Source organism: Mchenga conophoros, linkage group LG10, assembly GCF_057382185.1.
Source record: "Mchenga conophoros isolate Kocher_MC1m ecotype Shallow Benthic linkage group LG10, M_conophoros_male_GT1.1, whole genome shotgun sequence".
Taxonomy (NCBI): domain Eukaryota; kingdom Metazoa; phylum Chordata; class Actinopteri; order Cichliformes; family Cichlidae; genus Mchenga; species Mchenga conophoros.
In genome coordinates this window covers 33,517,472-33,544,667 of record NC_140535.1, presented here as the reverse complement: position 1 = coordinate 33,544,667, position 27,196 = coordinate 33,517,472, and the positions used below count along the sequence as shown (strand labels likewise).

Here is a 27,196-nt window from a genome sequence, read left to right as displayed (position 1 = left end):
CGAAAGGAGAGGCGAAGACGGCCTGCCGAGCACACTGGCGCCATCTTTGAATTATGCCTGAATGTTAAAGCAAGGTTAAAACACATACATTGCACCATATAATTGCTAAGCTATAGATATGTACACAGCAATGATTATTTCTTGGAAACTATCACTGTGTTTCACTTTTTTTAAATTTTTTTTTTATCTCTGGTCTCATGTGCACATCAATTTATCAGAAACATTTTCACACCCAGACTGAGAAAAATCGACCGACACACACACACACACACACACACACACACACACACACACACACACACACACACACACAGAGCTTTATAGGGCAAATTCCATTTGCCCTATAAAGCTCCCAAAACTCCTCGTCTTAATTCTTCCTTTCAAAAGCAAAGCCAGGGGAGTAATCCACAATCTCAGGATCTTCTATTTCTTGGCTTCCAAATGCAAATGGAAATCCTTGTTCTACAAACGGCTTATTGAATGGCTTAGAGAGGCAGCTGCTGCTTCTCATTGGTTCATCTATTGATGGTGAGGACCCAGATGATCCCTTGAAGCTCTAATTTTTCACCCTATTCGACCAGAATGATAATGTAAGTAAAAGCGGATGACTGATTAGTACGCTGTAATTACATTTAAAAAGAACACTCCACACTTCACTTCGAAAAACTTCATTTATATTGAGAGTCGCTATTGTGAGTCAAATGCGGTGTTTTCAAGTTCAGATCCACTTCCCTCCAGGAAAACCAACATCGGCAGACTTTGCAAGCTGTTAGTACGACTGATAGTTCAATTTTTAATTCAGAAGACATCTAAAGCAATATCCCAAACTAACCTAACAAATGGAGGCTTTTGTCTTGCTTAAACTGATCTTTTTGAATTTTTAATCAAAGACCTGAGCTTTGGTGCTTCTTGACTAAAGAGCAAAGTAAATTTCAAATAAACAGACAGTCGAAAACAAAGAGTGTTTACTGACAATTTAATATTTTGTGCCGTTGCTTAAACCCTACGATACTTTGTAAGATTATTCCACAAACTGTAATGGTCCAGGTTTTCATACCCAGAGTTTGATGGTTTTTGGATGACTAAATAATAACAATAACAACAACAACAATAATAATAATGTCTACTTTATCCACAGTCAACAGTTATTAGCATTAAAAGAAAGGGAAACTGATCTGAAATGACAGCAACTTGGCCCTGAGGTGGTAAGCCAGGTTTAATCACAGAGCACATGTTGCACACAGGTCGCCAAGCTTCTGCAGAGTCGATCGCTACAGACCTCCAAACTTCACGTGGCCTTCAGATTAGCTCAAGAAGAGAGCGTAGAGAGCTTTGTGGGTTTGCCAAGCAGCTGATGCAGTGGTGTAAAGCACAACAGATTATATTACATGTAGACATTTTTGAGCCTGTATGTATATTTTTGACCCTGTGTGTGGATTATAAAAAATCCCCCCAAAATATTTAACTATTAGGGGTGCAACGTTACACAAAATTCATGGTTCGGTTCGATACTTTGGTGTCACGGTTCGATATTTTTTCGATACAAAAAAAATGTTCATGCCTTTTTAATTTGTCATTTATTAAAATTATAAATATATATTTTAACTCAAAGGTACAGTTTTTAAATTTAATGTTGCTGAAACAACAAAGGGATAAAAATATAAATCTATCTGATTGAGAAATCACTCATCTTTGGAAAAGAGAGTTTATTACAGAGAAATGTCTCTTTTCAAAATAAAAGCTACACTATACGCTTCTTCTGGGCTATATTCTCAGCAGCATATTAAACATATCAGGTCCCCATAAGGAGAATCCTGTGCTAACGGCTGTCTAAATGACTCGGGTAAAGTTTGTAGCATGCGTGCTTGTTGTTTTTGTCTGCTTCCACTTGTCTTTGCACTGGGATGATGTTGGCGTAAATGTGCAGTCATATTCGTTGTGTTCCCACTAGTGCTGTCAGCGTTAATCTGAAATGACGTTAACGGCACAACACGGCAAATCTCCATTAACGAGCTACAGTGGATCGCCCCGTGCGTGGGGCTGGACGGTGTCAACACGTTAACAAACAAACTGCGCTAACGCAGTGGTTCCCACCATGTAATTGAGCATTGCGTGGCACATCCAACATACTGTTTTACTTTAGTCCGTGACGCGCTTATCTTCAAGGTCATACTTCACATGAAAACCAAAATAGTTCCAAAGGCCAGATCTGAATGAGGGTGGGGGAGGTTCAATTTGCCATGTTGCAACAAGCTTAGCTTCTGTCTTGCTAGCTTGCGCTGCGCTCAGTGGATCTGCGCTCGACAGTGGAGCCTAGGCAGAGTAGTCGAACGCAGATCCACTGAGGGCTCAACACAGACAGCATCGTCAGAAGAAAAGTTGATAAAATAAATTACAAATGTTGTATTGTTCGATACATATGTGTACCGAACCGAAAGCACTGTATCGAACGGTTCAATATCGATACGAGTATCGTTACACCCCTACTAACTATATATAACTAGTGCACCCAATTCTTGTATTTCAAAGTCATTAAAGCAAGTACAACCATCCCACCCTGAAAAATGAACTGTTGAAAGAAATCATGATGAGTGTATGGAAACTTCTGAACACAACTGTGCTCATCCATGGAACCTCCAGCTGTCCTCGTGGTCGTTCACAACTGGGAACAATCCTAACCTTAGCAGTTCCTCCTATAGGAACAGTCTGAGTGGTTAAGGTTTGGCTGGTCTAAAGCGCGAGTTTAATATATTTTGGTTCATTTCACCTCATGACATAAAGAAACTGCTTTTGTGCTGAAAATCGAGAACGCATTAATGTTAAATCGTCCTATAAAATATGACAGGATGGACATCATTTATATGAAAATGTGAACGTGATTTTGAGCATTGCCGATTTTACACATCATTAACATGAATTCCACATCAGCTTTGTGTTAAGTAGTTAAGACTGATCTGAGCAGATGAGGAGATCCTCTATCTGATCAAACGCAGACTGCTGTGCTTGTCACCATCACAAAAATACAGTTTGCAACTCATTTCTTAAAAGCAGACAATGACACAAAAGTGAACTGATGTGACTCAAATGGAATCAAACTGAACTGACTCGGACGGGAGCAAAAGGAAGCGGCATTGAATTTGCCATCTATTGCAATGAACTCAACATAGAGTACAAACCTGTGCTGCTGGCTGCTGATAAGCAGTGTGTGTGTGTGTGTGTGTGTGTGTGTGTGTGTGTGTGTGTGTGTAAGGCCTGTATCTGCTGTTTGATCAGTGTAGTTGGGATTGTTGTTACTGAATGTCTGACACTTCTATGAGTTGCTCTGTTTGGCAGATGCAGACTGAGCGTCGCGTGAGCGCTGGCAGTCACCCAGCTCCACTGTAAGCTGTATGTGTGTGTGTAAGTACAAGATCTAACACACAGACAGCAGAGAATGTGAGTCCGCATGTGTGTGTGTGTGTGTGTAGTGTGAACACAATGCTCGATGTACAGCGAAAACAATGTCAGAATTGGATCTCTTTCAGTGAGGCAGAGGAGCGTATAGGAGAGCATAGCTAAATATTTGTTCCCCAGTGGTATATGCACCAAAATAGTAAGTCTGCAGACAACAGAATAAAGTATATTTTCTTACTTTTTTATGTTATAACAACCTAAAAATGTCAAAAAGGTTGGCATGGCTACTCACTGGAAACCTCAGAACAAATATGTTGGTCTGAGTTACGATCGTTGTTTGTTACGTTCTGTTTCCTCGCCGTCTTCCTGTCCCATGTGGCGGCTCTGTTCCCATAGCTACCCGTTCTTTAAGTTTACTCTCTGCATTATTTAAAAGGTTACTTCTTTGAGTGGCTTTCTGGACTTTAGTTTCCCTTCCTTCTTTCACTTCTTTCTTTTTCCTGGCTTGATTGAGTTCGCTTGTGCCTTATTATCCATTTCCCCCGGCGTGTCTGTATTGTCTGCATGACCCCTGAATCCCACCGAGCTTGGCTGCCTTATGCAGCCTCACAGATCCAGACTGAAACAAAATGTCATACAAACATATTTGCTGTCACTCACTCATACAACACCTGAAGACTTTTGAAGATTTCACTTTCTTGTTGTCATTCCCAGATGCATCTGCACAGTCTGTCCTCTTGTGAACTGTCCGTCACAGAGTTAATCACTGGCGCACCAGCTTATTTTCTATCAGTTTTAAACTGAACAAAGAGGAGTGAGCGCGTGTTATTATATACAGCAACTCCTTTTTATTCATGCTCATAAAAAGTTCAGGAGCCATTTCACAGCTCTCCTTGCAGCCCTGCTCGGAGCCATAACAGAGACTCAGCTCAGAATCTGCACTAATTAAGAAATATACAGTATGACAGCCTCATCAAGTACAGCTGCCAATCACGAGAGAATATAATTAGAGGGGAAGCATCTGATGTATATCAAAGACAAGACTACTTCACCCGTAGGTGGTGGAGAGGAGCTGAGGAGTTAATTGCTAAACTACTGATTGTGGACTTTGAGGAAAATGTGACACGTTCAAGAAAAAAAAAATATAGCAGCTCTCTATCAAGAAATGCTGTAATGATGAAAAATATAATCAAAGTGAGTAAGTGAAAGAAGAATACATTAAAATAAAAATAAAAAAAAAATAAAAATTGCTAAAGGCTTCACGCCTGAACTTATCATGAATTAAAATATAAAGTATTTATAAAATACTATTATTAATATTGTGTCTTTATATATGTTTTGTCAGTCGTTATATATAAGTGGTTATTAATCAAGAATGAACATTTATATCTGTATTTATAAATTACACAGAGAAGTAATGATGAATTAAGCCCTCACTAGTACATTACTAATGCTTAAGAATATGACAATATTATATAAGCATTACCAAAGTATGGATGTGTTGGTCTTTAAGCTGAAAGGATGAATAAATCCCAAATTTGGCCCCAAATTGCAGAATCCAGCATTGAAAGTGATGCAGTTTCTTTACATCAGTGAGACTGAAGCACATTCAAGGCGAATGACTGTGATGAGAAAACCTACAGAGCAGAAAGCCTGAACACGACAGAGGGTGTCATATTGACTCAACACTCTGGAGTTTGTTCTCTGTTATTAATATTGTTTAATCGGTTTAGCTCGTGCTTATAGAAACACAAGAAAAATAAGAAATGACAAATGTGAACTTCCTGATATACAACTGCAGAGGCAGGTCAGGTTATTAATGATGATACATTTCCTGCCGTTGGAATGAACTGCAATTATTTATTTTTAGTGAAGGTCTGCACAATTTCCCCCCTTTTATTTTTCCCCAACACTTATTAGATTCTGTTTTTTCTAATGAGCAGAATGTGAGGTCACACATTACTGATGCATTGCTCAGGAAGACATGCAGACTTTTAAAAACATCTGATTAGGAAATAATTAGGGTTAGAAAACAGTGGGTAAAATATTTAGCTAATGTCTTCAAACTGATGTTTCATATGAAAAGTGGCACGGTGCTTTCTTAAAAATGACTGATTTGGAAAAAGTGATTTTTTTTCTTTAATAATTCCTGTTTAAGTAATAAACCACAAACTATTTAAGTTTGTTACACGCTTTAGCAATAGTCCATGTTTTAGCGTCAAACTAATTAATTAGTTTCATTAATCAATCGAACTAAGTACTGAGAGTATTCATGCACAATGTACTTCTCAGAATTATTACATTATATTACAACATCATTACTGAGTAATTAATCTGTAGCTGAAGATGACTTTAACGACCTATATAGAGCTGGCTCCTTCTATCTATTTGTATTTCTATTGAATATTACTGGATTTATACGTAGAGGAAATATAGAGTATATATAGAGTATAAGAGAGCAGCTTTATACTGTATAAATAAGTACAGATAAGCATTAAAGTACATTAAAAGTGCACATTAGGAAAGTACTTGAGTAAATGAGAATGGTACCAGTGGGGGCTATTCATATTTCCAGTTCCACTGCCACAATCTGGATTATAATCTTTTGATTATAATTTAGGTGTGCTCTGAAAAAAATAAAAAATAAATCTCTCTAAAGTCCTTAAAATGGAACCAAAGCCATCGCTCCTGCTCACCGAGAAAGAAATCTGCAGATGTGAACGTTTCCTTTCATTCATTTCATTTCATTCATTTATTTATTCATTTTCAGGCACAACAAATACCTATATTGAACATAAAATACACAAAACAAAAAACAAAACTTGCCTGAAAAAGGAGTGGGACGAAGAAAACTTATTAAGTGCTAAGTACTTCAGGCGCTGTGGTTCTCTCACTGTGGAGCCCAAATACAGACTCTGTTATCTAACATTTAAACCACAGTGTAAATGAGAGAATGGGTTAGAGAAGTAGGACGTGCTCAGTGAACCAAAGATGAAGCTACGTGAAAAATGAAACTGTCTTTAACAGACAACAAGGCAAAAGTGGGGAAGTCGTGTCACATTCAACCACTCAACTTTAGTGAGAAGTGACGCTGATTGCATATCTATAAATAGCTACTGTTTCTCTAACTCTGGTTTTTTTTCTTGTAGAAGAGCGAAAGAAAGGTCGAACTTAAAGCCTCGCGGAGGCTGTCTCACTGTCACTCGGCAGCTGTTTGAGTTTGTGATCCGCAGCAAGAGCAGGAGCTTTAATAGATCACAGAGAGACTACCGCAGGACAGATATACGAGCTTAAGAGACAGACAACACAGGTTATAAGTGTTTGAACTGTAGCACTCCTAAAGTTAGGAAAACCATATTTACAGAGCCATTTTCTACTAAAATGAAATGGAGGTTAGAGCGCACAGTATGGAACTGGAGAGCGAAAAACGAAAGTTCTTAAGGACTGATTGCAAGAAATGAGATGAATTATTATTGATTAGTTAAACAGAAATGGTGATTCGTTCATTTATTTTATGTGTGAATGTCGCAGCAGGATCAAAGCTGATCTGTGCGTCAGTCTTTTCATACATATGTAAAGACGGTGTGCTAAAACCAGACATTGATTTTCACAGGTGTTCTTTAGTGTCACTCTTGAATCGATCGCTGGTTGTCTTCATTTGCCAAGAACACGTGTTTTTTTTTTCCTTCTGTTCTTTCAACACTAATTTTAATCTCTTCTGAGGCCTCTGTGTTTATGCGCAAACCTTTTCTCACCTCGAACACTGATCACAAAAGCAGTGACCCAAAGATCAGTAAGGTTTGAAAGAAATGCATCTTGCAGATCAATCATCACTTCTTTTTCGATGATTTCCACACAGGCAGGTTTTGAAGCTCGCTCGCAGAATAGATGCCACCAACGAACACATGGTTAAATGTTCATTCTTGGAAACAGCGAGGTAAAGCTGAATAATCTTAGAGAAATGTGAAGTTCAAATGACAAAGCCTACGCAAACAGGTGAATCGAAGCAAATCTGCACCGTGTGACAAGGATATAAAATATATCAGAGAAAGTATTCCACCACGGAGTGTGGATTCTCTTAATGCTACCAGCAGTCAGGGGTGGGGGACGGGCTTATTGTCACATTTTGTGAGCAGCTGGAGAGGTTTGATTCAGGTTGGTTTTTATATCAATGGGAATAATGGAGAGAGGAGAGCGATAGCAAGTTATTAGTTATAGTACAGAGAAATACTAAGTTATTTACTTGCAGCTATAGGCTCTATTTTGGAGGAAAGAACTTCTCCTACTGGCCCTTCAAAGTTCAAAAACACTTCAGCAACACTATGTGAAAGATTGAGGAAAGTGAAAGAAATTCAAAAACCAAAGAGGGAACTTTGTCTGTATTATAGTTGAAAGTGCTACAGTCGCTGCTGAAAGCAAGACTGCTTCGTTAGCTAAACAAAATACTGTACAACTGTGTGACTATAACGTTCATATAACAAGGAAAAGAACCTTGTCTTTATCCAACTGTAGACCACTTGATTACCGCGACAACATCACACGGAGTAAAATCCAATGATTACGACGAATCGTAAGCAGAGATCGAGTTGATGTGGCCAAAAGTCTCCTGCATTGCTGCATGATTTCATGCACTGCTGAAGCATTGCTGAGGATGTTACAGTAGAATTCAGCATTGAACGTGTGACTGTGGAGAACACACTCCTTATGTACCAACATTTGGCTTGGATGGTGCTCACCCTCCTACTCTTTGGTTTCTTCAAACAAGAGTTTTCCACTGTTTGGTTGTTTGGAAAGATTCTCGACATGACTGGGACGCTCTGGTGGGACCGTAACAGAGCTGTGCATAAGCCAGTGTCACAAACACCAGTGACCTGAAGCAACGTGATGAGTGAGACTCGTGTTGGGCAGAAAGCAATTTCTTTAAGTTGGTGCTGCTCAAAGTGGTTCTCCAATTTAATGAATCATCAGGCATACTTAGTTGTTTGACCCTTTGTTAAATATGTAATGACATGGTGTAATATGTTATGTGTTGTAGGTTGTATCTACCTTATTTTAAGACCTCATAATTATCACATCCTGATATATGAAACCTTAGAACTCCCAGTGGATGTACTTTCTTTTTGCTATGACTATATGTTTATTATATTATACATCACTTTATTTTTTGAGAAGAATGGGAAAGGTTCTTATAGAACAGCACAACACATAAACACAGTTAAACTTTTAGATGCGCTCTACTTAAACAGCATGCAGTGATCAAACAGCAGGTCCTTGGGGGAAATGAAAGTGGAGCATAGGCAGGTCAGTTAAGCCATCACCTGTGCTCAACTCATGCACTTATGGGGCTTATGAAGATCTTATTTCTGCCTCTACAACTGACAGCAAAATCTCCAGCGGCCTCATTACCAATATCATATAAATACATGGCCTGGGACCTTGATTTGTTCAATAATTCAGCGGCGCTTCTCTCTTCTCTCAGACTGCTGCCAAAGGCAAGTCTGGAGGATGGTGTTAATACTGAGTGCAAATAATTGCAAGTAACTGGATGAATACATCAGGAAGGGCGCACGAGAGAATCTACTGCTGGTGGGAATTCCCTAGATTATGCTTTTTTTTGTCCCACTTAAGTTACCTGGGTATGTTTTGCAATTTACATTTTCATAGTAGTCCATGTTTTTACAGAGTGCTTGGCAACTCTAGCAGATAACACGCATGAATAAAAGGAAACCAGGAGGTCTGTTTTTCCTTTTATGCAGATTGAAACTGTTAGTTTCTAAACACAAAGTGAGTAAAACTGAATAAGGCTGCAGTAATTAAAATTGCTGGTCAGTGGGGGTTAGAAGAGGAAAGCACTTTCATAAGGCAGTGTTATCTGAAACTGAAGTTATCCAGCTTTAGCATTAGTAGCAGTGTTTATTACCAGTGCTAGCTACCCACCTAGCTAGCACCATCAGCTAGCCTAGCTTCCTCCTGCTTGCTGAAAATTGTTAGTCGGTCTCTATCTTAGCAGCAAATAGCCAAGCTAATCATTTTCGACTGTTGTGCCAAAATAGGTATTCCTAGTATGTTTCATTTAGCATTTTTACCTTCCAGCGGTGCGTTCAGACAGTTTTAGGAAGAGAATATCACCTGCTAAAGTAGCTATAGATAACTCTTCAGTAAAGACTTGCCTTGTTACGCTTCCAACAGATATTAAGATCCTTTTTTTCTTCTCATTATTTTATTTTTTCTCTAAATTAATATTAAGCAAGTGTAGCACTTAAAAAATATCGGGAAACTATAAATCTATGCTGTCAGAGCAGATGAGCAGCAACAGAAAACCAAACCATATAAATTTGGAATATAGATCATTTCATTCAGATGTCTGCTGTCAAAGTCTCCCACAGCACTTAAATACTGCAAAGCAGAAAACATTCAAAACAATGTCATTTTTTCACTGTGTTAAATCACATTAAAAACAACAACAACAACATATCATAGCCAAAGCACAAAGCAGACCTAATCTTTCCTGTGATGACTACACAAACATTTTTAATACTCTTAAAATGCATTTATGAGGAAAAAAGCTTTGGAACTGATCAGGAATAATGTAAACATACGTTTTTGTAGCTCCAGTAAGTAGGGCAATGGGCATTGTCTATAAAAATGTAAAAATGTTTATGGTGTAGGCAGCTGGCCTTGAATGAATACAGCATCTTCTGCAGGGTGATTTGTCTCCAAATGTTCAGCAATTTATTTTCTGTATGTACTGCTTATAAATTATGTGACAACAACAAGAAGAGGGGGGTAAAGGAAGGGAGGGCAGAGGAAAAGATTAAGTAAGAGAAAAGAGAAAGAAGAAACCTGACGATAAAGAGCTACTAGAGTCTGCCAAAGCAATTAATTAGTTTTACCATCTGTATAGCAGCCAGTGTGTTTAGTGAAAAATCAGAACATCTCTGTTAATTTGCTCTCTGCATCTTGTGCTTGTGTTTTTATTTAAAGCATCATAAATGCCTGGATGTATTTAAAGTTGTACGGCATTTTGTTTCTTTCTGCAAACTTTAGAGGAACGTGAATAATTCATAATGTTTATCGACCTCTGTCAGGGACCAACAGAAAATGCAGCAACATCGATTGAACCCCTTTCACGGAGTCTCTTGCACGGCTCATATCATTTGAGACCTCTCATCTCTCTCTAAAGCTGAATCTTTGTTTACAGCAGCCATCTTGCCTTAAAGTTACAACTGAAAAAAAAAAGAGAGGCTTTTCCTGCTGAACCCTAAAAAGAGCTCATTTCTTTGCAGTCATTTGTAATATTGTTATATGTATATGTGGTCTTTCTGCAAAACGTCAATGTTTCTGTTTGTTAGAAATCGGGAAAATGTACATGCAGAGTGCAGCCAGACACTCGTAGATATGAGGCAGGAGTTCAGAAGTCATTGTTCTACTTCCAGTCAGTTTCCAAAAGAATACATAAAAAAAATCCCAATGCAACCTCCCATTTTTACCTATTAGCAGGGTGCTTACCATATTTTTTACCCTTGTGTGACTGAACTATTTGTGGCATGGGTCTGGCTGTCAGCTCTACATGTATGGATGCTTATAAAGAACCCACTGCAGTTACATTTAGGTGCAGTGGGTAAAGACATTTTTCAGCTTGCGGGGATATTGCTGTGAAGCTGTGTAGCAGTTTTTAGTGCTTAATGCTAAACAAACTGTAAGTGTCAATGAGAGTAAAAAGAGAGAAGAAACGGGCCCACGCTAAGAAGATTCTGACGCTGCAGCCATTCCTCCTGCATCCTTATGTGGTTAGTGTTGCTCTAAAAACATGACTGTTAGTTCTTTCTGTCTTTTATATGAAATGCACATAAAGAAAATGTTGTGTGTTTCTTTTGCACTACAGAAAATGGCAGTATTTGTAGGACAGTGCTACTTCAGCAGTTCACAGCAGGTTTATTGTAGTATGAGAAAATTGTGATGCCTTGTATAGATCAGAAATGCACACATGTAAATGACACTGATCACCTTTGCTTTTGCCGCCGGATGCCACCATCATTAAGCAAATCTGAGACACTTTTTGCCGTACTTGGTGTACTTTACTGTAGAGACAGTGCAGAATTACAAATACTCCTAACAGGAGGTTAGAACCAAATGTATTTTCTGATGCGATTGATGTTCTTCAACATCTGTCTGATGAGGTTCAGGTTCATGTTCTGTTGTGTCAGCAGCACTGTGGGAGTGGAGCCTGAGTCTTTGATGCAGAGTCAGAAATGAGGACACTGTCCATGATCATGGCACATGGCTGACCCTCCCTGAGCCTGGTTCTGCTGGCGGTTTCATCCTGTTAAAAGGAAGTATTTCCTTCCTGCTGTCACCAATAGCTTGCTCATAGGGGGTTGTATTTTCTGTAATAATGTATGGTTTTTAAACCTACAATATACAGCACCTTCAGGCGACTGCTGTTCTGATCTGTGTCGCATTTAATGCTGTATGTTTTCATATTTAATTGTTGTTCTGTGTTTTCTTGATTGTACTGTGGATTTATTATTTGTCATTTTATTTTTTGTTGTACATTCTCTGTGTTACTTTTCTTATTTATTGTTTTTGTCTGACCTACAGATAAAAAGTAGCCTTTTGGCTTATTATAGCATATTTACATTTGTATGTTCATTTGTATGCACTGTCCCTTTTATATCAATAAATTCAATTTCAAAACTCGTCAACGTTAGCATTTTGGCCATCATGTTGTTTTCTTTGGTAGGAACATTTAGTGACGTGAGGATGAAGTTATCGGGTAACAGAGCTCAGGGCACAGAAACAGAACTCTGCACAGAATACGTGAGTTTCTCTCAGAAACTGTAAGCCATGTTGTTTGTTGGGTAATTGCTTTAAAGACACTGACAGCACAAAAACAGGAGAGAGGTCAAGAAGTGTTTCCAATTAGTGAAGGTGACAGTTATGAATAAAACTGCCTGCATGAATACACCTGTCAGTCAAACCCTGAACTTTGGGCTTTAATTTAGGCTGAATTATTTAAAAAAGAAGAAGAAGAAAAGCACCATTTGTACAGACCTTTAAAGAGGAAATGAGCTGTTTTAGCCTTTTTTTTTTTTTTTTAAATATAATCCCTCTCAGGCTAAAAACAGGTAAACTTGGGGTGTCTATGGGGGATTTGAGGAACTGCAGTTTTTAACGCTCTCCTTTTAGCTTAATGTTCTTTGCCCTGGGGGCTGGAACCATAACGAAGCTATGCCTCTCCAAGGAGCACTTTCTACTGCACACCAACGTGGTAAAACTAAACTTAGATTTAAAAAGGTGAAATTTGATTGTCCATCTGAACTGATTTGATGGCTTCTTTCATTTACTTTCATCTCTCTCGGCAGGACGTTTCTCGAAGGTAAACAAAAAGACTATTTGCAGTCGGTCAGCTGTGCAAATTCATGTGTTAAAGTTCACCAGACTGAACTGCGGGCAAAACATCCATGTGGATTTATTTCTCCTCTGCAAGCAAACTCACTCAAAATGTGTTGGCACTAAATGATTTCACACTGAAATTTGATTGAAATGTGGGTGTTATACCAAGCCCCAGCGCTGACAGAACAGCCAGTGATGGAAAAAAAACATAAGAAGGCAAGAAAAAGGAAAGAAACCAAGTGCTGCTTGCATATAAATATAAAATCTCCCACTGGATTCAATCCAAACTCCTCAATACATTCATGGCTTCTTTCTGTCGTTTTGTATTCCTCACCCCTGCAGAAAACCATTATTGTCTTTCCTCTTCTTTTTCTGCAAACATACAGCTGTTTCTTTCCCTGCAGTCTGTCTTTCAGCCACTTTCTCTGTGTTTAATAGCCATTAACCACTAACATGTACTCAGTAGATTTCAGAGCAGATGATTCTCCACAGAGCCACAGCACAAGCCCTTCTTCCTGCTGGTTCCACAAAGCAGAGAGAAAACATACAATCAGCGAACAGCTTTTCCTGTACAGCAGCTCCTGTGAAGTAATGTTGATGACCTCTCGTAGCCTCCGACTGTATCCGGTCATTAAGTGATGACGTGGTCAAAGGAGCTTGCAAAGAAAATCCTACTTCCGGGTCTAAAGTAGTCTGCGTTTAATATGGCTTTTGTGTTGTGAACATGTTTAATGTTTTGTATTTTCTTCTATTTAATCTCAAAAAGCTCCTAAAACAGTCAGTGATCACTGTTGACCTCCCTCGGCTTTTATTACCGCTAATCATTTATTTAAGCTCAGTTTTTAAAACCTTAGGATGTAACTACAGCCCAGCCCATGCAGCAGTATATGAATGACTAACCTCGTACTGTGGATGGATTATCTCAGTTGTTCTCCTGGCTGAAGTTTGGTCCTTTTACAGCATCCTGCCATGCGATTACATTTGTTCCTGACCACCGAGAACACTCACGGTAACTTTTATCGAGTGGAAAAAAAGTTAGCTTGTTTATATTATGCTAACATAGCTGTGTCGCTAGCGGTCACGTAGCACATCATTATATACCAGCTAGCCCAACTTCAGTAACCCTACAAACGTCACTGCTGTTTAGTTTTCTGTCTTCATTTATGTTGGAAGTGATAACAGAGCTGTACGTTTTAATTTGTTTCCAAAACCCCGCAGTCAGGACATGCTATATTGTATTTAGATAGAAGCTAGCGAGCTAACTCCCTGCTAACTTCTAACTCCGTTAAATGTCATAAATTCCGTTTTCATGGATGCCTGGATGTTAAACTCAGTTGTTACACCTGGTAGAGCAGAACGCTGATCATTTTATTAAAGATGAAAGACTTTAGACAGTTTTTCAACTCTCAGTAATGCCATAGTGATCGTTTGATATATGGACCTGCAGCGGAGTTTAGGCCCAGACACGGCTAGTGACGTCAGAATTAACGACTTTGGGATTACTTGTTTGTTGTTCTTGTTTATGTTCTGGTCGGCATGGGTGTTGTTGCACAAGGGACCACAGCCTGAAAAAGTCGTATGCATCATCCGGAAAGTAAAATAATCACGTTGAACGTAAATGGGCTACATAATCCGATTAAAAGGGGCAAAATAATAGCCAAAATGAAACGTGAGAAGCTGCATGTAATTTTTTGGCAGGAAACACATTTATCTTCTTTAGAGCATGAAAAATTGAAAAATCTCGGATTCCAGAATACCTATTACTCGTCACATAAATCAGGCCGCAAAAGAGGAGTAGCCATATTGATCCCCAATGCTGTTAATTTTGAATTGTATTCAGAGATGAAGGACAAAGACGGGAGGTTCGTGTTGGTAAAGGGTAAATTAGAAGAGGAGGAAGTAACATTATTTAATGTATACGCTCCGCCAGGAAGCACCAAATACTTCTATAAGAAGCTACTTGATTTAGCGGTCTTGGAAACACGAGGAGTTTTGATTTTTGGTGGAGACCTCAATGTTCAACTCCAGCCAAAACTAGACTCATCCAACCACCAGCAGAAGAAAAACTCAACTGCTATCATGGTCCAACGCAGGCTTATAGAATTGGGTTTGATTGATGTGTGGAGATCCTCTCATCCAGGGGATAAACAGTTTACCTATTACTCTGCGTGCCATTCAGTTTATACTCGTATTGACTATTTTTTTATGTACAAATCAGACTGGCATAAGGTCGAGGAATGTAAAATCGGGGTCAGAGATTTATCTGATCATTCAGGAGTGTACCTAACCCTGAACCGCGCTAAACAGCGGACAAATACACTTTGGAGACTCAATACCAGTATTCTGAATGAGAAATCAGCACAAACACAAATCCAGCAGGAATTTGAAACTTATCTACAATATAACGACAATGGCGAGGTATCTCCAAACACTCTATGGGACGCAGCAAAAGTTGTCATTAGAGGTAAGATTATTGCCCTCACAGCTCACAGGAAAAAAGAAAAGCAGGAAAGACTTGAGAAGCTACAGGGGGAATTGAAATCGCTGGAGTCAAGACATATTGCCCAAAAAGACCCCCAGATATTGGTGAGTATGAATAAATTTAAACAAGATTTAAACGGCATTTACGACGAGGAAATTGAAAGAAAGCTCAAATTTACAAAACAAAAGTATTATGAGACGGGACCTAGGGCGCTGAAGCTTCTGTCGTGGAGGCTGCGAAAACAACAGGAAAAGAACAGAATTCATAAAATCAGGAACCCTGAGTCCCAAATTATTTGCAGTAAACTGGAGGATATTCAACGGGCATTTGAACAGTATTACAAAAACCTATATACCCAACCTCCCCTGGTAGAGAATACGACGATGGATGCCTTTCTAAGCTCATTAGACTTACCGTCTATAGGAGAATTGCAAAATAAGAAACTTATGGCTGAGATAACTGTTGAGGAGCTGCATAAAGCTATTTCCAGACTGAAGGCGAATAAGGCACCAGGCGCTGACGGTTATCCGTCCGAATGGTATAAAGCATTTAGGACAGAAGTAACACCAGTGCTGCTTAATTGCTTTAATCATACGCTAAGAACAGGAGTAGCCCCACAATCCTGGAGAGAAGCAGTTATCTCAATTATCCCAAAAGACGGCAAAGATACAAAAGAATGCAGCTCGTATAGGCCAATTTTGAAGATTTGAACCATTTGACCCGGTTCACCCTGAAACTATGGTTCAGGGTTGTGGGGAAACTACAAATAGAAAAGCAGGCTAAGACCTTGAATTGGATAGCTTATGACCCGGAGTTTGTACCTGCCAGGCTGGATGGGACCTTTAAACAGTGGACTCTGAGAGGAATTACTTCTTTTTGTTCACTAGCAACAAATGGGGGATTCCAAAGCTATAAAACCATCTCAGATACATACGGCAAAGCACGACTTTTTTAGATACTTGCAGGTCAGAGACTATTACAACAAGACGTTGCTAATCAGAGATGAAAACGAATACAACCTAATTCATATCTTTCAAGAGGCATACAAGAGAAATGACTCTAAAAAGATGGTCTCGAAAATATATGGTAGTATACAAGCCTCTAAAAATCACTCTACGCTGTACATTAAGCATAAATGGGAGAGGGAATCAGGCTCACGAATTTCGGAGGACAGCTGGTGGGGAATATGTGAGTCTCAGGCTACCACTGCAAATTCAAGGTCCTTAAGAGAGTTTGGTTGGAAGAATGTAGTGAGATTCTTTAACACTCCTAAACTCACAGCTCGGCAAACAGGCTCACAGAGAGGTTGTGGATCCCCTATGGCAAACCATTTTCATGTCTTCTGGGCCTGCCCAAGGATTCAGCCATATTGGGGGGAGGTGGCCCTTGAGATAAACAAAATAATTGGGATTACAATAGACTATTCATTTGATACGTTGTATCTTGGCAAATTGCCTACGGCACTCCCACATAAAGATATTTATTTATTGAAAATACTTTTGGCTGGCTGCAGGAAGGTCATAACCCGTAGGTGGCTAAAGGCAGACCCTCCAACTCGGGCCCAATGGCGTGGGATAGTGGAAGAAATTTTTGGAATGGAAAGGCTTACCTTTGTCCTTAGACTCGAGCTCGAGAAATTTAAGAAGCTCTGGGAAAAATGGGTTGTGTACTCCCCTTTGCACTGAATAAATGAATATTACCATGATGTAAGTAGATGCTATTACTGGAACTGTGAATGTCTCCCATGCTGACCTTAAGTTTTGTATTCCCATACTGTAAAATGATAAATAAAAAGTTATAAAAAAAAAAAGAATTAACGACTGGATTACAGAGGATGGCTATTGAGGTCGTCTCACTTTAACAGCTCCTCAGATAAAAAGCAAAATTTGGTTTTTCATTTTTTCAGGGGGGGGTGGGGGCTTTGTTTCCAAAAATATGTAATCTCTTTAAAAAAAACAAGGCTTCTACAATTGATGCATCTAAGACATATTTCCAACCCACAATGCTTTGATTACTCTCCTTTTTACAGTTTATTACACATGAGTAGATTCATGTGGTGCTTTCTCCCAAAATTCAAAGCAAAGCAACTGGAAGTTGGAGGTGGAAAAGCTCTACTGACTACAGTTAATTAAGACTCTTGTGGCAGACTCCATGCAGACTGTCTTTTGCATGGTCAAGAGTTAATTAATGTGATACAGGGCTGCCTCTTTTATATTGAGCTACTGCTCACTGAAGTACTTGAAAAGTCTCCTTCTCCTCTTTGCACACACGTCACTCTGTTTTAAAGATTTGTTGTGCCCTTTAAAGAGTCTGTTGCATGCAGAGGTACTCAAAGTTTATCAAGTTTTACTCGGTTAACTAATAGAAATATAATAAATGCACAATCATACAACAAGAGCTATTACAACACTTAAGTGGTCTCCACCCATCGTTTGCTCATCCTGTCTTGTGGAGTGCAGTTAGCGCGCGCTCCAGTGATTCTCAGTCGAGTTTACATTTGGATTGCCAGCTGCTAGCATACCCTGGTTGTACTCGACGGTGTGTTTTTGAGAAATGAAACAAGTTTTCTTGGGAATAGTTTTCTTGCATTGTGCTTTGAGTTAGTAAAAAGGATGTAAACTCAAACAGAGACCTCAACTCACTACCACCAAAGAACTGATATCCACATACACCTTTACAAACACCTTACAATACTCATTAAAAGACTCAAAAACAACAAAAACTTACACAAATCCACTGAGTGTGCTAAACTATACTACATTTGCATCTTGCACATGTCTTTGTCTCTATAATACCAATAATGTATACTTTATTGATCCCAGTGGGGAAATTCCTCTCTGCATTTAACCCATTCACTCAGTGAAGCAGTGGGCAGCCACTGGGCACCTGTGGAGCAGTGTGTATGGATGGTACCTTGCTCAGGGGTACCTCAGGGTAGCCGTTCAGTGGATTTGAACCCCCGACCTTCCGATTATGGGCCACCACTCTACCTACTGAGCTATCCCTGCCCCAAAGGCAGAGCAGAGAGACTGCTCACCCCCCGTGGGGGAATCAAACCCCGGTCTTCAGTGTGACAGGCGGAGATACTAACGACCACCTCTGACAATATCCTGACAATAACTCAACCTGGTCCTCCGGACGTGGCGTCCATCACAACAACCGCAGCGTCCTGCGACGTGCCACCTCCGGTGACCTAGCTCCTCGGACACGCATGGCTTTATTTAATGTCAGGTCGGTGGCGAACAAGGCTTTTCTTTTAAATGACTTTTTCCTCACCGCGTGACTGGACATTTTACTCCTGACGTAGACCTGGATTTCTCCCGGTGAGTTCATCCCCTTCTCTGAGCTTCTCCCCCCAGTCTGTGTCTTTTTTAGCTCGCCAAGGCTCACTGGCAGAGGTGGTGGCTTAGCTTCGGTTTTTAAAAATAAACAAAGTTTGGCTGCTACCCTCCCCTACCTACCCTAGCTTTGAAGCTCAGCTACTGGAGATGACTGACTCTTCGACTACTCTGTGTGTTGTGGTCTACCGTCCGCCTAAATACAACAAGATTTTCATCTCTGAATTTGCTGACGTTTTAGGATCTGTTCTTTTTAAATATGGCTGTGTTCTTATTACTGGCGATTTTAATATACATGTCTGCTGTAAGGATGACCCGTTAGCTAAAGATTTTCTTGCATTAACTGACTCTTTTAACCTCATTCAGTGGGTTAATGAACCAACCCATTCTAAAGACCATACCTTGACCTGGTCTTTTCATATGGTTTGGACATTTGCATCAAGGATATAAAAAATGATGGGTTCTCTGACCACTCCCCGGTCATCTTTGATGTTGACTTAGGTAATACTGAACTGCACCTTGAGGCCCTCCTTCGCCCTATGCGCATAGTTAATACTGAAAATGTGGCAAATTTTTCTGTTTCTTTTTTTAATTGTTCTACCTTTCATATGATTGAGGACTTTGCCAACACCTTGTTAACCATATGCTCCTCTATCCTTGACACTGTTGCACCTATTAAAATGAAGCGCCCTAGAAATTATTCCCAATGTTGGTTAAACAACTCTACACGCGCCTTACAATGTGTGTGTCGCCGCGATGAGAGGAGGTGGAGAAAAGATAAACTCCAGGTGTTTTATGAAATCCTACGTGCCAGCCGCTCGAAATTACAAACTGCTGCCAAAATGGCCAAAGCGGCTTTCCTATCAAAAATTATCCTGGCTAATGGTCACAACCCCTGAACGCTATTTAAAATTTTTAATTCAGTGGTCAATCCCTGCCCTGTTATGCCGCTGGTGTGCTCTCCGGCTGTTTGTGAACAATTTTTAAAACACTTCTTAGATAAAGTTTCATCTCTTAAGTCTTCACTTCCTTTAATGTCTAGCCCTGTTTGTACCCCTGGTTGTTCGTCTACTTTCCATCAGTTTGAGCCCGTGCCACTCCTTACTCTTAAGCGTTTAGTTGAACAATTGAACAATACTAATCCTATACACGATACCCTCCCGTCTCGTATAGTTACGGACTGCTTCGATGTAATTGGACCCAGTATCTTCCTTACTCTCTGGCTGCATCCCGTCAGCTTTTAAACATGCTATAGTTCAGCCTGTTCTTAAAAAAAGGAACCTTGATTATAATGATTATGTGAATTACAGGCCGATCTCTAAGCTCCCGTTCCTGTCCAAAATCCTCGAGAAGATAGTTCTTCTACAACTCCAGGCATACCTGGATGAGAATGACATTAATGATAAATTCCAGTCTGCCTTCAAACCACATTATAGCACTGAAACAGCGTTGCTCAGAGTCCTCAATGATCTTCTTCTAATTGCTGATACTGGACGCGCTTTATCCTCGGCCTTCGATATGGTAGATCACAATATCTTATTAGCGAGGCTTGAGCATACTGTAGGCATTAAAGGTGTTGCACTTGATTGGTTTAAATCATACCTCTCCAATAGGTCCTTCTAGGTCAACCTGGGCACTCTTCCTCCGCTGCACCTGTCAGCTGTGGCGTGCCTCAAGGATCTGTGTTGGGCCCGACTCTTTTCTCACTGTATATGCTCCGTCTAAGTGCAATCTTTGAGAAATGCTGCACTGCCTTTCACTGCTATGCTGATGATATACAGATCTACTTTAAACTAAATGATGATCTTGCTTTGTCCTTGCACTGCTTTCAAGAGTGCATGCGCGAGGTCAAAGAATGGCTCTTAGCAAACTCTCTTATCCTAAATGATAAGAAAACTGAAATCGTGGTGTTTGGCAGCAATGTTCCTCGTGGCCAACTTCCTGATGCCTTTGGTTCCCTTACCAGCTCCCTTTCTGACACTGTTAGCAATTTGGGCGTGTTGCTTGACAGCTCGTTCAAACTCGATAAACAAGTGTCTGCTGTAGTTAGATCTAGTTTCTACCAACTGCGTCTCATCTCTAAGGCTAGGCAGTATGTTCCGCATAAGGACCTGGAAAAGCTCATCCACACCTTTGTGACTTCTAGGCTGGATTACTGCAATTCACTGTATTTCGGTCTTCATTCTGCCCTTCTTCATAGACTGCAGACAGTCCAAAATGCTGCGGCATGCATTCTGACCAGAACTGGGAAGTTTGCCTGTATCACCCCTGTTCTAGCTGACCTGCATTGGCTACCCATTAAATACCACATCCAATTTAAAATACTGCTGCTTACGTTTGACCAACAACACAGCACCGAGCTACCTTAGTGAACTCCTTAAATCGTATGTTCCTGCCAGAGCATTAAGATCATCTACTCAGTTGCTCTTGGTGCAGCCTAGATCTCGGCTGAAGTCTAGAGGTGACCGGGCGTTTGCCCTGGCTGCACCAGAGTTGCGGAATAACCTTCCGATTGCGATCTGGGCGTCCGATTCTATCCAATCTTTTAAATCATGGTTAAAAACCTAAGTCTAAGAGGTACGAGCATTAACAAGCAGGAAAAGCGAGATTAAACATCTCGCAGTATAATCTAATAGTTTAATCTTGCTTTTCCTGCTTGTTAATGCTCGTACCTGACTCTTAGACTTACTTTATTTTTCTTTATACATTTTTTTTATGGCTTGTGCTTTTACTATGTTTTTACTTGATATGCATTTTATACTACCCCTGTGTATTAGTGGCAATGACCTGTGAGTATATTTGATACTTTGCTGAGGCCTTTTAATACTCATGTTACTTTTCTGTCTTTTATGTTAAGCACTTTGGTATACCGCTGGTTTTTAAATGTGCTCTATAAATAAAGTTTGTTGTTGTTTGTTGTTGTTGTTGTAATCAGTGTTGCTTGAACCTTTGATGTATTTTGTTGCGTATATTTTCAGTGTGTATTTGTTTTTGTGTGTCTGTTACTACTTTGTGCAACTCCTGTTGATCAGACTGTCTTTGACATAATATTCTTGCTAAACAGATTTTTAATCTCGAGGGTCTGCTTAAACAAAGATTCAGTTATTTTTATTATAATAGGAGTTTTTATGAGTCCCTTGCACATGAAAGGATATCTACTAATTGTGCTAAGATACAGGGTAATGAAACACTAGAATTTACACAAATAACAAAAACTGAAGCAGGCTATTAGTACAATTAACAGTGCAGCAGGTCATGTTTTTTGTCAGAAAAATGCCATAAAATTCTCCAAAAGCTTGGAAACTACCAACATGGTCAAGTGCTAACACCACGCTGGGGAACACATCTGTCACTCGTTGTAGTCCCACATGTTTCTGCGTTTCTGACTCTGCGTAATCTGGGTTGCAGATTACATCAGACTGAACCACTTCAGAATATAATGGAGACCTTCTTTTCATACTGTGGAAAGCAAACTGATCTTTTATTTATAAAAAACTGCTGTAATGCCCCTTTAAATACCAGATAATTGTTGGGGGGTTTTTGTAATTCACTGATAATGATTAAGCGCTGAAGGTCTTTAGCTTTGACAGACTCCATATGAAAGGGATTCAGAGGCCAAGCTTATTCGAATTTTTGGGCAGCCTTTGACTTGCTCTGCATCAAAGTCCTCCGAGATCTCCACTCTTTGTTCTGTCTTGAGGGATGAAGACATGGTCGAAGACAATCAGGTTGCCATGCCAACAGTGTGGCACCCAGCAGCACTACCACAGCGCTGTCTCCTCTGACTGAGCACCTTTCTGTTCTACAGTATCCCACTTACACTCTGAGAGGAATTTGCATATCTAAGCTTCCCAGTTCAACCTGCTGGTTTTGAGCAATTAGCGGATGAAGCACTATATTAATGAGCTCTACAGTGGTTATTAAAGAGCAGAAGGGAATTGTTTATTTTCTTTGTAGTTTTTTGTCTAAGCAAATCGTAAACTTCTCTCTTCTTCTGTAATTACTTTTCAAGGTGAAGTCAATTATTTTAAACCTTACAAAACAGGAAACACTTCTGCTTTGGTGTGACAGCAGTCAGAAAGGCTGAAGGTGTTTTTACAAACAATAAAGTGCATGACAAACTATCTTACACCTGACTTCTGTAACCATAGACCTTACAGGTGTAGATGGAAGTTTACACACACTGATCATGGGCAAGGCTGTCATGATAATCTGAGACTTCTTGGGTGATTTCTTGGGTGAGATGGAGATAGATGGATAGATACATGCCAAATAATATTTAGCTAAATTTTCATTAGTAAGTTGCACATTGACCAGATGCTTTGGGTAGCCATCAGCAAGCTTCTGGCATAATTCTGGCTGATTATCTGACCAATTCCTCCTTCATTATTTCGTCAACTTTGTGCCGTATACCAGCAGAACTGGCACAAGGCCAGGACATGATGCTACCACAGCCATGCTTGACAGTTAGCAGAGTGACGTAGCTTTGAAAGACTCAAATACTTCTTGTCATTGTAGCCAGACAGCTCAGTCTTTGTCTTGTCTGACCATAAAATGTTTCTTTAGAAAGCAATTGGATTGTCCATGTGGGCAGCTTGAAGATTTCTATTTTGGAGGAGGGGCTTCTTTCTTGGTTGGCACCTTCTTAGTCATGGCAATGTAAAACCTACGACACTGTGGGCAGCGAAGCCAGCATTTCAGCAGTTTCCTGTTCATGACAGGCTTAAAGTCGTGGTGGTTTCTCTCTCCTAAAGCTGGCAATGTCCTATTTCAGGCATCGGCAAACTGGCTACACATGTGAATAACTTTGTACTTATTTTCAGTGGTTTGAGCCAATGATGCAGGAATCTGTAGTTACATAGAAACGGCTCCAAGTGACCTTCCCCTCATGTGTAAATCTGCAATTGTCCTTCTTGTTCACTGGTCAATCCAATAAGAACTGTCAAACATAAATTTCTTTATGTTGTCAGTCATTATCCCTTACAAGAAATTAATGCACCTTGGCTTTGTAAAGTTCAAATACATTGTTAAACCTTCAACTCTGAGTGTTAGAATATCTAAATAAGTCTATGCACATCTGTAAGTCTGTGTTTGTATCTATTTTTATGTGTTTATGTGTTAGAGGAAAGCACCTTTAATCATACCCTGCTTTACTGTCGATTTCACTTTATAATGAAAGATGATTTACAAAATTAACATCATGTTGTGTTCAGAGCTGAAACTAATTACTGAGAAAAAAAGTCATCAAGAGAATTTTTACTGACAGCTGAAGTGAAAAGAATAACTTTCTCACAGACTCGTTTAAGATTTGACTTATTGTTGGAAGCACAGGACTCGCGCTCCTGCTGACCAGTAGAAAGACCTGAAGGCACTTTGTTAGTGCCACAAATCTCAAGTCTTAAATTTATTCCAAATAGCTGTTAATGGCATTGATTTCACACGTCTGTTTATGATTCATTTGCCATCAGAGTTTCGTTTCAGTGCCGTCGAGTTCTCAATTATTACTTTGTAACTATCACGTTATTCCTGCTCACAAACGGCTCTCACAGCACCACAATCCCAGTTAGAGTAAATTACAGTCCCCTGTTAAGGTTTTGATTTGCAGTCATGTCATCATTTCAACGCTCAGCACACTTTGTTAAGCTCTCCTTTAGTGCACACAAATCCACACACTGACAGCAGGACTCCATCCATCTGAATGCTTTTATATTTATTGTTTTCTTGTCCATTTAGAAGTGCAGGACATTACTACTGTCATGTATACGTGAATAACATGGACACAGCTCCACCCCAATCAAACTAAATCCACCAGATTTAGTTTGATTGGGGGTCTCCAATATGCAAGCTACATACTATTTGTTGGATACAGTCGAAAGCCAGTTTGTCTGGACTTTTCAACAGCTGCTGCATGAATTACAGATTCACGTCTGACTGAGTTTGTGTCTGAAAATCAACAAACTTTTTTATTGTATTTGCAGAGCTTTATACTTCAGACTAGAATCAAGATGTCCTGACAGCTGTGATGGATGCTAAGACTTCACTTGAGGATGGCTGCTGGGAAGTAAATGATTTAACTATGAAACTGAGCTTGTGTGAGACGGCTCACCTGCCGGAGGTTTTGATAGATCATAATCATTATACCTTTAGGTTCCCACTCAAAGTCAGGGATGATCAATAATTATGATTGATTATTGTACAAGGCCTGCAACATCGGGACCACACGCATGGATTCTGCTACTTTAGATGCTCCTGAGAAGCTGCAGGTCTTTAACCAACTTCATGGAAAGACTCCAACAAACAGCTGCTGGTTTCAGGGCTCTCAAAATGGTTTAGACACGTCTTCTTCTTTCATTTTAAAAATGCAGCCAAGCAGGATTGAAATAATGATGCAGATGCTGGCTCAACTTTTTTTTTTTTGGTGAGCGAGCAGTTTATTTGATGATGCTTCAGGATCATCGAGTGCCCCGAAACTGGAAACGTGGAGATAAAACGACTCCCTAATGCAACGTGGTCAATTATTTCTTCATTTATCTTTTAAGCCTGAAGCCGGTTCATTAGTGTCTTTTTTCTTGAGTCACAACATCCCCACCGGCTTCTATTTGTGCGCTTGTTACCTTTTTTCTCATCACTCCATCGTGCCACCACTTCCCCTGTATCTTGCCGATCGCTGCCTGACGCTCACCTTTTCCTCTTTTTCATCCATCCATCAACAAGCCTTCTCTAGTCACTCCCCGCTTTACATGACATCCTTCCTGCTTGCTTTCTCTGATCTCTTTGCCATCTTTTCACCGCCACTTCACTCCCACTTTCTCTTGCTTTCCCTCCCATTCAAAACTGATTTGCTTTGCGCCTTTGCCCTTCACCCTCACTCTCAGACACGCCCAGAGAGAGAATGTGACAGAGTACAGTGAATTCCCAAGCTGGGCTCCCACTGCATTTACATTCTCTAATCTTGTAACAAAAGGAAGGAGGTGATGAGCCGGTGCCTCGTGGGAAAGGTCAAATTGCTAACTAATCTGCCCTCCCCTTCCACCCCCACTCATCCCACTCCTCAGCCCCTCCCCAGTCTTCCCACAGCGCTCTGCAAAAAGCCCACTGTGTCATTGCACTCATGTCTGGAGGTCACTGTACTCCACGGAGCGACCTCGCAAGTTTTGTGTAGCAATTAATTACCGTCACCGTGGCTGGCACATATGGGCCTATTATCATAAGGCCTCATGGGAGGATACTACTTGCAGCCATTATTCTGTGGGAAGTGACAGGGAACGTTTTAAAATGCCAACAGGCTTTTACTTCCACTGCTTTGTTGGTCCTGTAGTCAGGACAGACACGAGCAGGCAAAGACCGCTGGCTATTTTTAACAACATTCCCGCTTCATGAATATGAAGGGTTTGTTTGTGCAGCACACCTTGAACCATTAAGTGGTTATTAAGACAATTAACCAAAGTTTTAATGAAGAGGTAGTATAAGGATAAGGATAAGGATCACCTGATCTGTCACTACAAGGTGAAGACAGATCACTGAGATATTACAATAAAACAGGGTGAAAGTGATGACTTTCAGCAAGGATCAAATCAAAGGACATCAGCCGACACCAGTTAGCCAGTAAATTAGCAAATGAGCTATTTTAATTATTTTCTGTTCTCTTAAAGCCGTTTAAAAATAATAATAATGCAATTTTCATCCATCAATTTTTCAGGTTGCCGGGGGCAGCAGTCTCCCTCACCCTGGATCACGTCTCCCAGCTCTGATTGGGGGAAACTGAGGTGTTGCTAAGCCCATCGAGAGACATTGTATTTCAGACATGTTTGGGTCTGACAGCAGTCACATCTCACCTAGGAGGCATCTGAGTCAGATGATTGAGCTGGTTGCTTTCAATGTAGAAAGAGCTTAGCTGCGCTCAGCTAAGCTCCTCATCAACGATCAGCTCATTTCCACTGCTTGCATCGGCAATCTTATTATTTTGGTCTCCACCCACCGCATGTGGCTAAAGGTGCAGGTGGGAATCTTCCTTTCATGGCAGCTCGTTCCTGCGTCATGTTCCAAGACCCTGCGAGAACTTGAGGCAGAAACTCACTGTTAACCTGTTAATAACTCTTCTCATACATCTTTCAGCATGAAACCTTGGTTCCAAATTTGTTTGCAGAGAACGAAATCAGGAAAGAAAAATATTTATGAATCCCAGACCTGAGCACAAAGGTCACACACACAGATTAACAACATCAGAATCACAAGAAACTACACTGATGGTGGTAAAATCAATCAAAGGCGCATTCCACCCGGCCATCTCTGTTTTTCTGACTCTGATTCTTCATTTTATCTCTAACTGAACCACTGTCCCGAGTCTCAACTGGCTGAAATGCCTTTTTTATGGATCTTTTGCTTTCAGACAACAAAGCTGAACTAAAGTAAGCAAACACACCAAATACCTTCTTCTGTAAATGGTAGAAAGGTCTGCATCACTCACAGCCTCGCTGAATTCAAATTGATTTTAAAATTTTTATTAATCACTTTTTAAGCTCTCGTGGCTTTATGTCTACTTTATAGATTTACTCACACCGTATGGAGCTGCCTGCGTTCGTTGGGT

General features: G+C 40.1%; 1 protein-coding gene across 2 annotated transcripts in view; it reads right to left on the bottom strand.

Annotated features, from left to right (window-relative positions):
* The window catches only part of sgcd (sarcoglycan, delta (dystrophin-associated glycoprotein)), a 421,531-nt gene that overhangs the window by 220,484 nt on the left and 173,851 nt on the right, over positions 1-27,196 (bottom strand). The gene's annotated exons all lie outside the window — the stretch shown is intronic.